Source organism: Callithrix jacchus, chromosome 18 (assembly GCF_049354715.1).
Source record: "Callithrix jacchus isolate 240 chromosome 18, calJac240_pri, whole genome shotgun sequence".
NCBI classification, from domain to species: Eukaryota; Metazoa; Chordata; class Mammalia; order Primates; family Cebidae; genus Callithrix; species Callithrix jacchus.
In genome coordinates, this window is record NC_133519.1 from 18,305,370 (window position 1) to 18,319,905 (window position 14,536).

The 14,536-nt window shown below is 49.1% G+C and overlaps 1 long non-coding RNA gene across 1 annotated transcript; it reads right to left on the reverse strand.

The window, feature by feature from the left end:
- Positions 1-9,037: 9,037 nt before the first annotated feature.
- On the reverse strand, positions 9,038-12,850 carry LOC144580160 (uncharacterized). The gene is made up of 3 exons (XR_013529210.1): positions 12,457-12,850; positions 11,544-11,645; positions 9,038-10,367 (listed from the first exon to the last, which is right to left on the reverse strand). It is a non-coding gene; the product is annotated as an uncharacterized LOC144580160 (long non-coding RNA).
- Between the last annotated feature and the right edge of the window lie 1,686 nt (positions 12,851-14,536).

Genomic DNA, 14,536 nt, shown 5'->3' on the forward strand with positions numbered 1-14,536 from the left:
GCTAGAATTGCATTTTTTTTTTTTTTTTGAGACAGAGTCTTGCTCTGTCATCAGGCTGGAGTGCAATAGCACGATCTCAGCTCACTGCAACTTCCACCTCCCTGGTTCAAGCAGTCCTCCTGCCTCAGCCTCCGAGTGGCAGGGACTACAGGCGCATGCCACTATGCCCAGCTAATTTTTTATATTTTTAGTAGAGATGGTGTTTCACCATGTTGGCCAGGATGGTCTCAATCTCTTGACCTCGTGATCTGCCCACCTCGGCCTCCCAAAGTTCTGGGATTACAGGCATGAGCCACCACGCCTGGCCCTAGAATTGCATTTAAAAAAAATTTTTTTTTGAGATGGAATTTTGCTCTTGTTACCCAGGCTGGAGTGCAATGGGGCGATCTCGGCTTACCACAACCTCTGCCTCCTGGATTCAGGCAATTCTCCTGCCTCAGCCTCCCGTTAGCTAGGATTACAGGTGTGCGCCACCACACCCAGCTAATTTTTTGTATTCTTAGTAGAGACGGGGTTTCACCATGTTGACCAGGATGGTCTCAATCTCTTGACCTCGTGATCCCCACCCACCTCAGCCTCCCAAAGTGCTGGGATTACAGGCTTGAGCCACCGCGCCCTGTCTAGAATTGCATTTTTAAGAGAGAATTGGATCAGTGATTTCTGAGTTTCTTTCTCTGCACTAACATGTAGGATTCCATGAATCTGATCTCTGTTAGGGATGTCAACATGGTGGCAACTAAGCCATCTGAATTTTCAGAAAGTACAATTCCAAATGCTCTGCACCAACTTTCTGCTCAGAACTCATGGTTTCTGTATCTACAGTGTGTTCATCACAGATCAGTGGCAAGAGCAAGGCTCTAGATCTTTTGGCTCTAAGGCTTTCCTTCCACAGGTTGCCTTCATTATAACACTTATAAGTCTGTTCTCACACTGCCATAAAGAAATACCTGAGCCTGGGTAATGTATAAAGAAAAGAGATTTAATTGGCTCATGGTTCTGCAGACTAGCTTCTGCTCTGCTTCTTGGGAGGCCTCAGGAAACTTACAGTCATGGCAGAAGGTAAAGGGAAAGCAGGCATATCTACATGGCTGGAGCAGGAGGAAGCAAGAGAGGGGAAAGTGCCACACACTTTTAAACCAGTTCTCTCCTGAGAACTCACCCTCATGAAAATAGCCCCCCGGGGAAAATCCGCCCAATGATCCAATCACCTCCTACCAGATCACACCTCCAACACTGGGGTTTATAATTCAACCTCAGATTTGGGCTACGACACAGGCTCAAACCATGCAATTTGGTATTGACTTTGTGCAATACCTGTGAATCTTTTTGAGCCTCCATAATTGTCTTTTAAAAAGACACTTTGGTTCATTCTTTTTTCTTTCTTTCTTTTTTTGAGACATGGTTTTGGTCTCTTACCCAGGCTGGAGTAAGGATCATGGCTCACTGCAGCCTCTGCCTCCTGGGCTCGGGTGATCCTCCCACGTTAGCTTCCTGAGTAGATGGGACTACAGGTAAATGCCACCACGCCTGGCTTGGCTCATTCTTATTTAAAGACTCAAATCAGTAGTAATCTCACAGAAGGTCTGTGCCCCACCATGCCAAATTAAGTGCCCCTCCTTTGTCATCTCATAGTGCCCCCTCCTTATGGCCTCATGTGCCTCTGTTATTGCTTTTATACCAGCACAGTTTACTAAGTTATTGACAGTTTAAAGAGGAATTGTAGTGCCAGCTGTCGTCTACATCATGAAGTCTTGTTCATTTTTAAAAAATTATCTTGGCTGGGTGCAGTGGCTCATGCCTGTAATCCAAGCACTTTGGGGGGTCAAGGTGGGCAGATCACTTGAGGTCAGGAGTTCCAGACCAGCCTAGCCAACATGGTGAAATCCTGTCTCTACTAAAAATACAAAAATTAGCCCAGTGTGGTGGTGTGCCTGTAATCCCAGCTACTTGGGAGGCTGAGGCAGGGGAATTGCTTGAAACCAGGAGGTGGAGGTTGCAATGACCTGAAATGGTGCCACTGCACTACAGCCTGGGCAACAGAGTGAGACTCTGTCTCAAAAAAAAAAAAATTTCCTGTATAAAAGAAAGAAGAAAATGCTATACGGCTAAGGCCCAATCTCTCTCCTTCCCTCCACATCTAAGCTTTTGAAAGCCATTGTCGGGCCGAGCACGGTGGCTCACGCCTATAATCCCAGCACTTTGGGAGGCCGAGGTGGGTGGATCACAGGGTCAAGAGATTGAGACCATCCTGGTCAACAAGGTGAAACCCCGTCTCTACTAAAAATACAAAAATTAGCTGGGCATGGTGGCGCGTGCCTGTAATCCCAGGTACTCAGGAGGCTGAGGCAGGAGACTTGCTTGAACCCAGGAGGCAGAGGTTTCGGTGAGCCGAGATCGTGCTATTGCACTCCACCAGCCGGGGTAACAACAATGAAATTCCGTCTCAAAATAAAAAAAAAAGAAAGCCATTGTCTTTACTTGCTCATTTCACTCTCCCCCTTCTCAACACAGTGCAATCTGTCTTCTGCTCATGCCAAGCCTCCTAAACAGGTATCGTTCCAGTGGTCAAATCCAATGGTCACTTTCAGTTATTTTTTTCTATTACAGAATTTTTTTTTTTTGAGATAGAGTTTCACTCTTTGAGGCAAAAAAGTGTAGTGCGCGATCTCAGTTCACTACAGCTTCCGCCTCCCAGGTTCAAGCCATTCTCCTGTCTCAGCCTCCCAAATAGCTGGGATTTCAAGTGCCCACCACCACGCTCAGCTAATTTTCATATTTTTAGTAGAGATGGGGTTTCACCGCATTGGCCAGTCTGGTCTCGAACTCCTGACCTCGGGGGATCCACCAGCCTCAGCCCCACAAAGTGCTAGGATTACGGGCTTGAGCCACTATGCCCAACCCAGAATTTTTTAAACATATTTTAAATCACAACTTGCATACAGATGTAAAATGAATACATGTCAAAAACTGCATTTGATCCATTAATTAATGAGGGTTCCAGTAACATATTTCAACTGATTCAAAGTAAAATTCGAAGTACCACACTTATATAGGTCAGCCAGGAATTCTGAAATGAATTTACAAATAGTCATAAAACTGGTTTATCCAAGGGCACTAATCAATTGCATTCCACTAGACACAACTAATTTGCATATCTTTGTGCAAAAATCATCTGCATTATCAGTTTCTACAATTTACAGAGCTGTAAAATAGCTCATAATCAACATAAGGCAGAGATAACCCTAATGGGTAAATTAGACAGGACACTCAATAATGTTTTCTTTTTTTTGAGAGGGAGTTTCGCTGTTGTTACCCAGACTGGAGTGCAATGGCACGATTTCGGCTCACCGCAACCTCCGCCTCCTGGGTTCAGGCAATTCTCCTGCCTCAGCCTCCCGAGTAGCTGGAATTACAGGCACACGCCACCACGCCCAGCTAATTTTTGTATTTTTAGTAGAGATGGGGTTTCACCTTGTTGACCAGAATGGTCTCAATCTCTTGACCTTGTGATCCACCCACCTCGGCCTCCCAAAGTGCTGGGATTATAGGCGTGAGCCACCGTGCCCGGCCGTTTCAATACTGTTTTTTGGTCAATTTTAAAGTCTTTCCTGATAATTTCTCCTGAAACTTTCCTGACCTATCTTCAGCATGTCACACTAATGACCACTCCTTGAAACTCCTCTTTTGCTCTAGGGTGTCACCTCAGATCCTCCCCTCACCTCTCTATCCATCCTTAGCAGAAGTGGGCTCCTATTTCTCTGTCTCTCTCTCTCTCTCTTTGTTTTTGTTTTTGTTTTTGTTTTGTTTTTTGTTTTTTTTTGAGATGGATTTTCACTCTTGTTGCTTGGGCTGGAGTGCAATGGCATGGTCTTGGCTCCCTGCAACCTCTGCCTCCCAGGTTCAAGAGATTCTCCTGCCTCAGCTTCCTGAGTAGCTGGGGCTGCAGGCATGTGCCATCACGTCTGGCTAATTTTTGTATTTTTAGTAGAAATAAGGTTTCACCATGTTGAACTCCTGACCTCAGGTGATCCACCTCCCAAAGTGCTGGGATTACAGGCCCACTATAGCCACATGTCATTAGTCTAAACTCCTTAAAGCCAAGCTTATCTCTTTCCTCCCCCGTCATGTGTAATCAGTCACCTGCTGGTACCTGCCAATTCTGTCTGCTCACTCACACTTCAGCCTGGCTGCCTCTCTCCATTTCTTTTATTCCTACCTTGGTTCAGGCTTTCTTAACTAGTCTGGTTGAATACCAGAACCTGCTATCTGATCTTTTTGTCTCCAGCCTGACCCCATCTAATCCATACTTGACTCTGTTGCTTCTGAAATAATCCTTCTAAAATGCAAATCTGATATGATACTCTCATCTCTGAAATGATTCCATGGCTCTCTGTCAAGGTCAGGATAAAATTAAGCTCATTAACAAGTTGGTTGAAGGCCTCCTTAAACTGACCTCCCATCCAAGTACTAACCAGGCCCGCCCCTGCTTAGCTTCTGAGATCAGACGAAATCAGGCGTGTTCAGGGTGGTACAGCCGTAGACTAAACCGACCTCAGTCCTTTCTGTGGCCTCACCTCTTGTTGAATCCCCTCATAGGGTTTTAGAAGGCCACCTGAGTCTACTTACAATTCTCCATGATGTGGGTCATGCCATTTCTTGCCTTTCTCAGCTTTTTGGAATGGATCCTCTCCTTGAGAGGGTCCCCATCACTTTTGCCTACCCCCATTTATCTCTTGCTGACTTATGGTCATTCTTCAAAACTATATTGGGCTTCACTTCCTCCTAGATTTCTTCCTCGCCTGCTGCTGTCTGGATTGCAGGCTTGTCCTAGGTAATACCCCCATCCTTGCACCCGAGTCACACACAAGTTTGTGACTGTTGGCTTATCAGCTGTGGTCTCTTGCTTCTCTCTCTCTCTCTCTTTTTTTTTTTTTTTTTTTTTTGAGAGAGTTTCCCTCTTGTTGCCCAGGCTGGAGTGCAATAGCATGATTTTGGCTCATCGCAACCTCCGCCTCCTGGGTTCAAGCAATTCTCCTGCCTCAGCCTCCCGAGTAGCTGGGTTTACAGTCATGCGCCACCATACCTGGCTAATTTTGTAGTTTTAGTAGAGACAGGGTTTCTCCACGTTGGTTAGGCTTGTCTTGAACTCCTGACTTCAGGTGATCCGCCTGCCTTGGACTCCCAAAGTGCTGGGATTACAGGCTTAAACCACTGCGCCCGGCCCCTTGCTTTTCCCTTTCTATGCACTTAGCATACTAGGTTGTCACTGTCTACTTGTCTGGCTTTCTTATGAGACTAGGAGCCTCTTAAAGACAGGCACTAGGCTCAATATATACCCCTCTCTGCCCTCTTCAATGTCCTCCTTCTTTCTACGCAATTCCTAAGAATGTATAAATCCCCTGAGGAGGCTTCACCCAAAGACTCTCAATCTTACATAGCATCTTAGGGGAGAGCAGGAATTGCAAGGACACAATGGTAGGTGGAGGAGACCTATGGGCTTCACCGCCTCCTAGATTTCCTCCTCTCCTGCTCCCGTCTGTATTGCAGCCTTGTCCTAGGTGCTACCCCCATCCTTGTACCCGAGTCACACACCAACCTATGACGGGGCAGTGATTCGAGCCTCTAGGTTCTTCTTTTAAAACTCATTCATGGCCGGGCGCGATGGCTCATGCCTGTAATCCCAGCACTTTGGGAGGCCGAGGCGGGTGGATCACGAGGTCAAGAGATCGAGACCATCCTGGTCAACAAGGTGAAACCCCATCTCTACTAAAAATACAAAAATTAGCTGGGCATGGTGGTGCATGCCTGTAATCCCAGCTACTCAGGAGGCTGAGGCAGAATTGCCTGAACCCAGGAGGCGGAGGTTGCGGTGAGCCGAGATCGTGCCATTGCACTCCAGCCTGGGTAACAAGAGCGAAACTCCATCTCAAAAAAAAAAAAAAATAATAATAATAATAAAATAAACAAAACTCATTCATTCATGCATTCGGTACTGGACACCGTGCTGAGTCTCTGGGGGTATGGAGAGAAGTAAATTAAGGTTTCCGTCCTTTAAGAAAGTGTAGTCCAATAACAGAGAGCTACCTGTATGCAAATAACTCTAAACGTGATGTCATCGCTAAATACTAGGAGTCTGAGCAAAGTGCCACCTTAGCAAGGCAGAGGAAGCTGTTACTTCTGACTGTCGAGTTCAAAGTGAGGAGACTGAAACCTCCAAGAAGGATGAGAGGGCAGCGAGCTTTCTCTCATGAAGAAAGGCATCCCGGGCAAAGCACCGAGCGCTTGGTGTGGTTCTCCTGGGAGAAGCCCACAGTCACAGACTTGTGCAGGGATGGAGGCACTGGGAAGCAGCTCAGTGTTCAAAGCTTTTCTAGATTCTCCGGAGCTGCTGCGCCGCCCGCTCGGCAGGGGTTCCGCAGGGGCACGGCAGGGGCACGGCAGGGGCAGGCGGCGGGTGGGGGCGGGGGCTCTGCCCGCTCCGTGGCGGCCGCGGCCTCCTCCGCGCTGCTCTCCACGCCTGGTTTATTATGCACGAGGCAGGCAATTTGCCTTCCTCCCGGGGGACCCATCTCGGAGACAAGAAGGTAGTTTGTTCTCCGTAATGGCTTCTGCTGGAGTGTGGCGGGGCCCAGGCGCGAGCAGCGCAGGATGCGCCCGGCGCCCCCCGGCGGCCGCCCCGAGCCCGAGGTCGCCGTGGGAGGAGCGCTGACTCCGCGGACCCAGCCCTCCCCTGCCCTCCTCTGCTCCTCCGTAGCTCCCGAGCCGTGGCCCCTGCCTTTCTGCCGCCTCCACGTCTCTCCTCTTCCTTTCTGCCCCCTCGCCGTTTGCTACTTAAGGGCTGCCCTTTGTTTCTGCCATTTCCCCTGTCTTTCTGCTTCATATTCGTTGGGTGCCCCCATTCCTTTCTCCCCATCACCCTCTTCTTAGTGCTGGGGACCTAGGGGTGAAGAAAGAGGCAGGAGGGATACAGGGATGACTCAAATAGGCATCTTCCCCTTCACGTAACTCAGCCTGGCGGAAACTTAGCTGGCTCCCTGCCTGTCCTAGGCCCTCTCGCTTTTCCTTCTGGTCTCCTCATTGTCTGTTTCTTTGCTGACCCTGGCCTTTAGCCCTATGCCCACGGAAATACATCCCCATCACCTCTCCCATCGTTTCCGGGTGAAGATTCTCTGGGACAGATCCCTAGAATGAACAACCTGAACAACCTTCTCTCCTGAGGTCTCACCTATTGCCTCCTCATTTACCAGAAATGTTTCCCTCCCTGAAGCTGAGAGAGAAAGAGAGAGAGAGAGATCCAAACACAGCCAACCCAGGCCAGAATCTCCTGGAGAGTTCTTTGGAGTGTGGAGTGACTGACTGATTCATCTAGTGGACCAGTTGACTATCTTCCCAGCTGTGAGATAGAAAGAAGCTGAGGAGTGCACACAAAAATTAAAAAAAATTTTTAAAAGGCAGGGGCGGGGGCTGGACGCAGTGGCTCACTCCTGTCTGTAATCCCAGCACTTTGGGAGGCCAAGGTTGGCAGATCTCCTGAGTTCAGGAGTTCGAGACCAGCCTGGCCAACATGGTGAAACCCCATCTCTACTAAAAGTACAAAAATTAGCCGGGCATGGTGGCAGGTGCCTGTAATCCCAGCTACTCCAGAGGCTGAGGCAGGAGGATCGCTTGAACTCAAGAGATGGAGGTTGCAATAAGCCTCCACTGCACTCCAGCCTGGGTGACAAAGCAAGACTCTATCTCAGAAAAACAAGTAAAAATTAAAAAGAACTGAGGACACTCAGCCTGTCTCCCAGGGATCCCATGCAGAATTATTCCCAGCTCTCACTACCCCCCTCACCCTCACCATCAATCATCACCATCACACCAGGCCATGGAAGATGTGTCAGTGCAGATATCTGTATAGAGATGTATGAGCACAGAACAGAGTGAGTGACAGCATGCCATTTACATACAGATGACTGCGCTGTGGGCCTTTGGTTACTTACCTCACCTCTCTTCTTTCTTTCTTTCTTTTTGAGATGGAGTTTCGCTGTTGTTACCCAGACTGGAGTGCAATGGCAAGATCTCGGCTCACCGCAACCTCCGCCTCCTGGGTTCAAGCAATTCTCCTGCCTCAGCCTCCCGAGTAGCTGGGACTACAGGTGCGCACCATCATGCCCAGCTAATTTTTGTATTTTTAGTAGAGGCGGGGTTTCACGTTGTTGACCAGGAGGGTCTCGATCTCTTGACGTCGTGATCCACCTGCCTCGGCCTCCCAAAGTGCTGGGATTATAGACATGAGCCACCGCACCCGGCCCTCCCCTCTCAAGTCTCAATTCTCTCTTCTGTAAAATAAGGAGGTTGCATTGCATGGACTCAGAAGTCTGCAAACTTTGTTCATCTATGATTATGTTAGGGCTAGAGGCCAAGGAGACTATCTCAACAAGAGGGTGTCCTCTGCGTCTTTGTGGACTTAGGAAGGTTCTCTATAGAAGAGTGTGGCAGAGTAGGCTGGGGATAAGAAAGGAAGAGGAGCAGGCACGGCTTGGGGTAAGTTTGTGTCGAACAGCTCTGGGCAAGAGGGGCTGGCCTGGAATGTCAGGGGAGCCACAGGAAGAGTATGGGGACAGGGCTGGGTGTTGATGTTCAGAGCTTCAGGACACCCCAGAGGTGACACCTTCAATGTGGAGGAAGTCGAAAAGCTCTCAGGGGAGCAAGAAGCTGGGAGGAAGTGTCAGGTAGAACCAGAAGGATCTGTGCTGGTTGGGAGAAATCTGAGGAATCGTGACCATGCCAGTACTTGACCAGGGACCACTGGACCAGGAGTCTCCTGGACATGCGACTTAGAATGTAGGGAAGAGCTGTATTATGGGGGACCTGGTCTTTCTGTGCTGAGTCTCCTCCAAGTCTGTTGTTATCTGAGGACCCCTGATCCCTGAGGTTTGCTGGAATTTTCTTTATTTTTTTATTTTTTTTTTTTTGAGACGAAGTTTCACTCTTGTTACCCAGGCTGGAGTGCAATGGCACAATCTCGGCTCACCGTAACCTCCGCCTCCTGGGTTCAAGCAATTCTCCTGCCTCAGCCTCCCGAGTAGCCGGGATTACAGGCATGTGCCACCATGCCCAGCTAATTTTTTGTATTTTTAGTAGAGACGGGGTTTCACCATGTTGATCAGGATGGTCTCAATCTCTTGACCTCATGATCTACTCACCTTGGCCTCCCAAAGTGCTGGGATTACAGGCTTGAGCCACCGCGCCCGGCCTGGAATGTTCAATAGTACAGGGGTTGTCCTCCAAAGAACTTGTGGGTTTACTCTCAAGGTATCTCTGTCCCTTACCCCTTTTCAGGAGTGAAAAGTGGCTCCTCACTGAAAGGCTGGCAGTCCCCAGGTATGTATGTTTGTGTGGGGGCACGTGTGTGCACAGTGACATCTGTGTTAGGGAATGGGCATACGTGTGGACTCAGCTGTGCCTGGATGGGAATTTGTGGCTAGGGGCCTGTGCAGGAATGGGGTTGCTGTTGAGGTCAGGTGGGACTTGGGAGCACCTGTGAAAGCTCAGCTCTTAGCTCTGGGGAAAGAGGGAGCCAAGAGAAGGCACAGGGCCACAGGGAGAGAAGTGTTTCAAAGGGAGCCCACCCAGGTGAGGGAAGAGAATGAATTGGCCCGACAAGGAGCTGGAATCTTTCCTCAGTTACAGATCTTACCCACAAGAACAAAGGAGCAGGGAGGAGGCATGGCAGAGAGGGAAGAAGGAGGGTGAGCAGGAGCCAAATGAAGAAGGAGGACAGAGTGGGGAGGGAAGAGCAGGAAGGACAGAGCCAGAGGAGACTGATCCAAGGAGAGGCCCCCTCGGTTCACCTGTGGTTGTGAACTTGCTCTGTGCTGGGGTGGAGGGAGAGGGGGAGGGCTGTAGCTGGGGAAGGAGGAAGCCATTCCTTCCCCTAGGTCCAGAGGTCCTGTAGGGGACCACATACAACCCAGGTAATTTCACTATAAGCTAAAGGTCAGTGTGTGGGGTTGTGGGAGCAGAGATGGCTGCTAATCTTGCCTGGGGTTTCAGAGAAAGCCGAGGGGAGGGTGAGCAAGAAACTGAGATGCTTTATACAGATATAGTGAGAGAGGGAGTCTGGCAGGGAGCAATCTATTTTGAGGGACTAGAAGAGGTCAAGCTCAGTGCTAAAGAAAATGGCCCAAGAGATAAGTATTGATCACAAAGCCTCCTCACTGAAGCTCTCCCTGACCCCCTCAGTGGAGGACATCAATCACTTCTGCCTTGGTGGCTCCTCCGGGGGGACTCTTACATATTCAGCTCTTCTCTTTGATGATACAGACTGAAGTACGTCATGCCCAGAGCCAGGCATTCCACTGGTGCTTAACAGATGCTCCCTGAGGAAATGAGGAAATGACGTAGTACGCCTTGCACCCCGGAAAGCCCTCCCTCCAAGGAAGATGGCATTTTTTCCCTTTCATTGATGAGGAAGCTGAGGCTGCCCTTTAGCTTTGGGAAGATTTAATACTGAATCTTAGCATCCCTGGGCTTGAACAGTCTGTTTTTCCTTAAAAAAAAAGCTCAATATGCTTATAGCCTTGTTTTATTTTGATTAGCTTCCATGTTGGTCAATATGAAATCATCATAAATTTAAAATGACAGTGAAGGCCTGGTGTGGTGGCTCACACCTGTAATCCTAGCACTTTGAGAGGCCGAGCCTGGCAGATTACCTGAGGCCAGGAATTTGAGGCCAGCTTAGCCAACATGGTGAAGCCTCGTCTCTACTAAAAATACAAAAATCAGCCAGGCGTGGTGTCCCACATCTGTAATCCTAGCTACTGTGGAGGCTGAGGCAGGAAAATCAATTCAGCTCAGAAGGCAGAGGTTGCAGTGAGCCAAGATCACCACTGCACTCCAGCCTGAGTGACAGAGTGAGACTCTGTCTCAAAAACAAACAAAAGCAAGAAAAAAAAACAGTGAAAATTACTATCATTTTAATTTTCTTTCTTTTTTTAAGGTTGGGAGGTTTGGAGGATATATATAACGTCTTTCAGGTTTTCACCCGGGAACATTTTTTTAAAAATCTTGCCAGGCAACAACAACGAAAGTCTTTAATAGGAAGGGGGAGGAACAGGGAGAGGAGAGTAGGAGTGGAGAGAGTCTGGGCAGGAATCTAGGGAATGAGAAAGCCGGTGGGAAACTAGCATTCTGTCAGCTCCTAGATCAGAACCAGAAGCGGGTCGGGCCCCTCCAGGCTCTGCACAGCTTCTCCCCCAGGGGGAGCTGCAGAGAACCCTGGGCCGGAGCAGCGCGGCCCTGGTTGGTCTGGTTCTGGTTCTGGCTTCCCACAGAGCAACAACTTTGAACCAGGCACCAGCGCCCCATGCGTCTGTCATCCTTTAAGGGAGCCACTACTCAATCCCGAGAAGTGTTTGTGCTTCGGTGAGAGCTCGCCCCAGTTCTTCCCAGCTCCTTAGTGGGCCCCAGTTTGCGGCCAGCTGGGCCCAGCCCCCGCCCTCCCGCAGTTCAGCGCCCGCTGCCTTCCCTATCCCCGCCCCCCATCCCCAACTCACGCAGTCTGGAGGTTGCCATACTGGGAGAAGGGTACGGCAGTGCACAATTTGTCTTCGTGTAATTATCTGTCAGGTACAGCTTCTGAAACCTCAGCCACCTCCCTGCAACCATGCAGGAAAATAAATTACACACGTGCACGCGGAGACACGGCGGCACCATCTTCCCCTGGGCCCCCGGCGAGCTTGGGGGAAGAAGCTCTGCTCATCCGAGCCCAGGGTGCCGATACCTGCACTGGAGCCGGCCACCCATCTTCCCCTCTCCCTGGCCCTGCTGCTGAAGATTTCCTCTTTTCAGTGTGTTCCTTGCTGCGGGGGAGGGGAAGTCCATTCGGCTTCTAGGAAGTCATGAATGCCCAGAGAGAAAGAAAACAAATTCTATTTCTGATGAGAGTTGTTGGAGGTGGGAGAGAGGCTTTAGGATTGCCTGTAATTTCTCAAATGGACTGTAATGCAGCTACACGTGCAATGTACCGAGTCCCTGCTCTAAGATAGTGATGGTGATGCCAGCCACTTTTTAGGAGGCAGCCTGTGGGTCCCAGGCATCAAGCTGAGCTCTTTACGCATGCTTTCTCCTTGGACCCATACAAAAACCCTGTGGAATGGATGTGTTTATTCTCATTGTGGTGATGAGGACTTAGAAGCTCAGAGACGTTGACTGACTTGCCCGCAGTCACACAGCTGCTTGTACCTAACTCTCAGTCCAATTTTTCAACATTAGCAGATGGGGCTTTATGCAGGGGGGTAGAGTTGGGCAAGGTGGTGGTGAATGTGAGGCGGGGCCCTTGACTGCAGAGTGGGAGGGGGTGGGCTGGGGTGGCTGCTGCTCACTTCCTTTCGAGCTTCAGTTTCTTCCCCTTGAGATCTTTTTGGATCTTTGTGAGAATTAAACAAAATAGCAACTCTTGGTACTTACTGGAGCTCAAGAAATTAGGTGGCTCATCCTTCAGCCCTCCATTGTCCCACTGTACACAGAGGCGCTTGGTGCTGGGAGCTTGATTGGTCACAGAGGCCCCTGAGGACTCAGAGGAGCATTTTGAGTCAGGGGGTCCTGACCCTTCTGTGCCCAGGACCCCTCTGGCAGTCTGGTGAAGCCTGTGGACTCCTTACAGTGTTCCCAAATGCAGACGCTGAAATCTATAGGATTATAAAAGAAGCCAGTTTTACTGAAATACAGTTATCGAAAACATCCGAAAACAAATTTGTGACATAGTGATCTACCGCCTTCTTTAACAATGCATTCGATGACCAGATCTAGTGGCAGATCTAATAATACTGTAATTTCCAAGTTGTGATGGGTATAAAGAGTATTTCAGGAGACCACAACAACTGATAGGATATGAAAACATTTGCTTTCTATTAGTGACAGGGACACAGGTATTGCTAACACTACTGGGGCTTGTAATAAAGACATATTCAGTTCACTCAGAGGTTGGTGAAAATCTAGTCGCCCACCCCTCTAAGTACTAAGAGCCCTCAAAACATATCCAGGGATCCCAGGTTAAAAGTAAAAGTAACTGGTCGAAATCCATGTTACTGTGAATTTTTTTTTTAGACGGAGTTTCGCTCTTGTCATACAAGCTGGAGAACAATGGTGCGATCTCAGCTCACTGTAGCCTCCTCCTCCCAGGTTCAAGTGATTCTCCTACCTCAGCCTCCCGAGTAGCTGGGATTACAGGCGCCCGCCACCACGCCTGGCTAATTTTTGTATATTTGGTAGAGACTGGGTTTCACCATGCTGACCAAGCTGGTCTTGAACTTCCGACCTCAAGTGATCCACCCACCTTGGACTCCCAAAGTGCTGGGATTACAGGCCTGAGCCACCACGCCCAGCCCCAAATAAAGCCTTTCTTCAGACAGAGAGGATTTAACAGTATGCGTGCCTAGCTTTTGCTTTGCTCTACCCCAAAGAGCTTTTTGGAATATACAAGGCATTTTAATGGAGCCTGGGCCATTTTTATGGACTGGGCCGGGACCTGTCCAAGAGCCCTAAGGCATAAGCTTGGGAAGCAGGCCTCAAACCCTTCAGTGCCCCTGACTCTGATCCTCTGTGACCTCCACCTCCCTGGGTAGGGTGTCTCGGGTCCCCCTCTTCCTCTGCCTCCTTGGTTGAGCCCTGCTCCTCTACTCCTCTACACTGTGCGATGCCTGCCGTGTGGCTCACTGTGGCACAGCTGTAAGAAAACCTTGCTTGGGATATTTGTCTGGGTGACAGGAGGAACCTGGCCTCAGAGGAGCTATGGCAGCCCCTTCAAGCTGAAGAGAAAGGCAGGGTCACCATTCATTTGGGACCAAAACAACAGTGGCATTTACTGGAGATGAGGGAGTGGGGGTCAGAGGCCTCTTGGTTCTCCTCTGGCAGACTGGGTAAATTTCACTGTACAAAGCCACTGGTGACCGTAGCTGCCACATCATCTCACTGGGAGTTGAGGTGGTGTCTTCTGGAGTCAAACAGTGGAAAGACTGCAAGTCTTAGACTCAGCAGATCTGGTGAACTCTGCCTTGCTCTGAAACCTTTAGCGGGTTACTTTACTTCTCTGAGCCTGTTGTTTTAGAGAGAGGACTAGCTTCCTCTCAGTATTCTTAGGCGGAGTCGGAATAAGGTAGGTAAAATCATTTTTTAAACTCTAAAGCATTCGTCACTCATTATTATTAACAGGAAAGTACAGGTTTCCCGGATCACGTTTGTATGGTTGTCTTCGAGAACCATTTTACCAGATTGAGCATTGACTGAATCAAGGAGAGCAACTGAACTCCAAGGAACATGCTCTTGCTAAATCACTGCCCCCTTCTGAACCCACGGCGTACTGATTTTTCTGCATGCATTAAAAAGGATCTAACTATTTAGCTTTTCCTGCCTGAGACAGTTGTAAGAAATACACCGTAGACTTCACAAAGATCCTTTCTCCCTTTCCTTAGCTCCTTACAATCCTATGACATGGGTTGTTTTCTCTCCATTTTACACAAGGGGAAACTGAAGCTCACTTATATGGGGA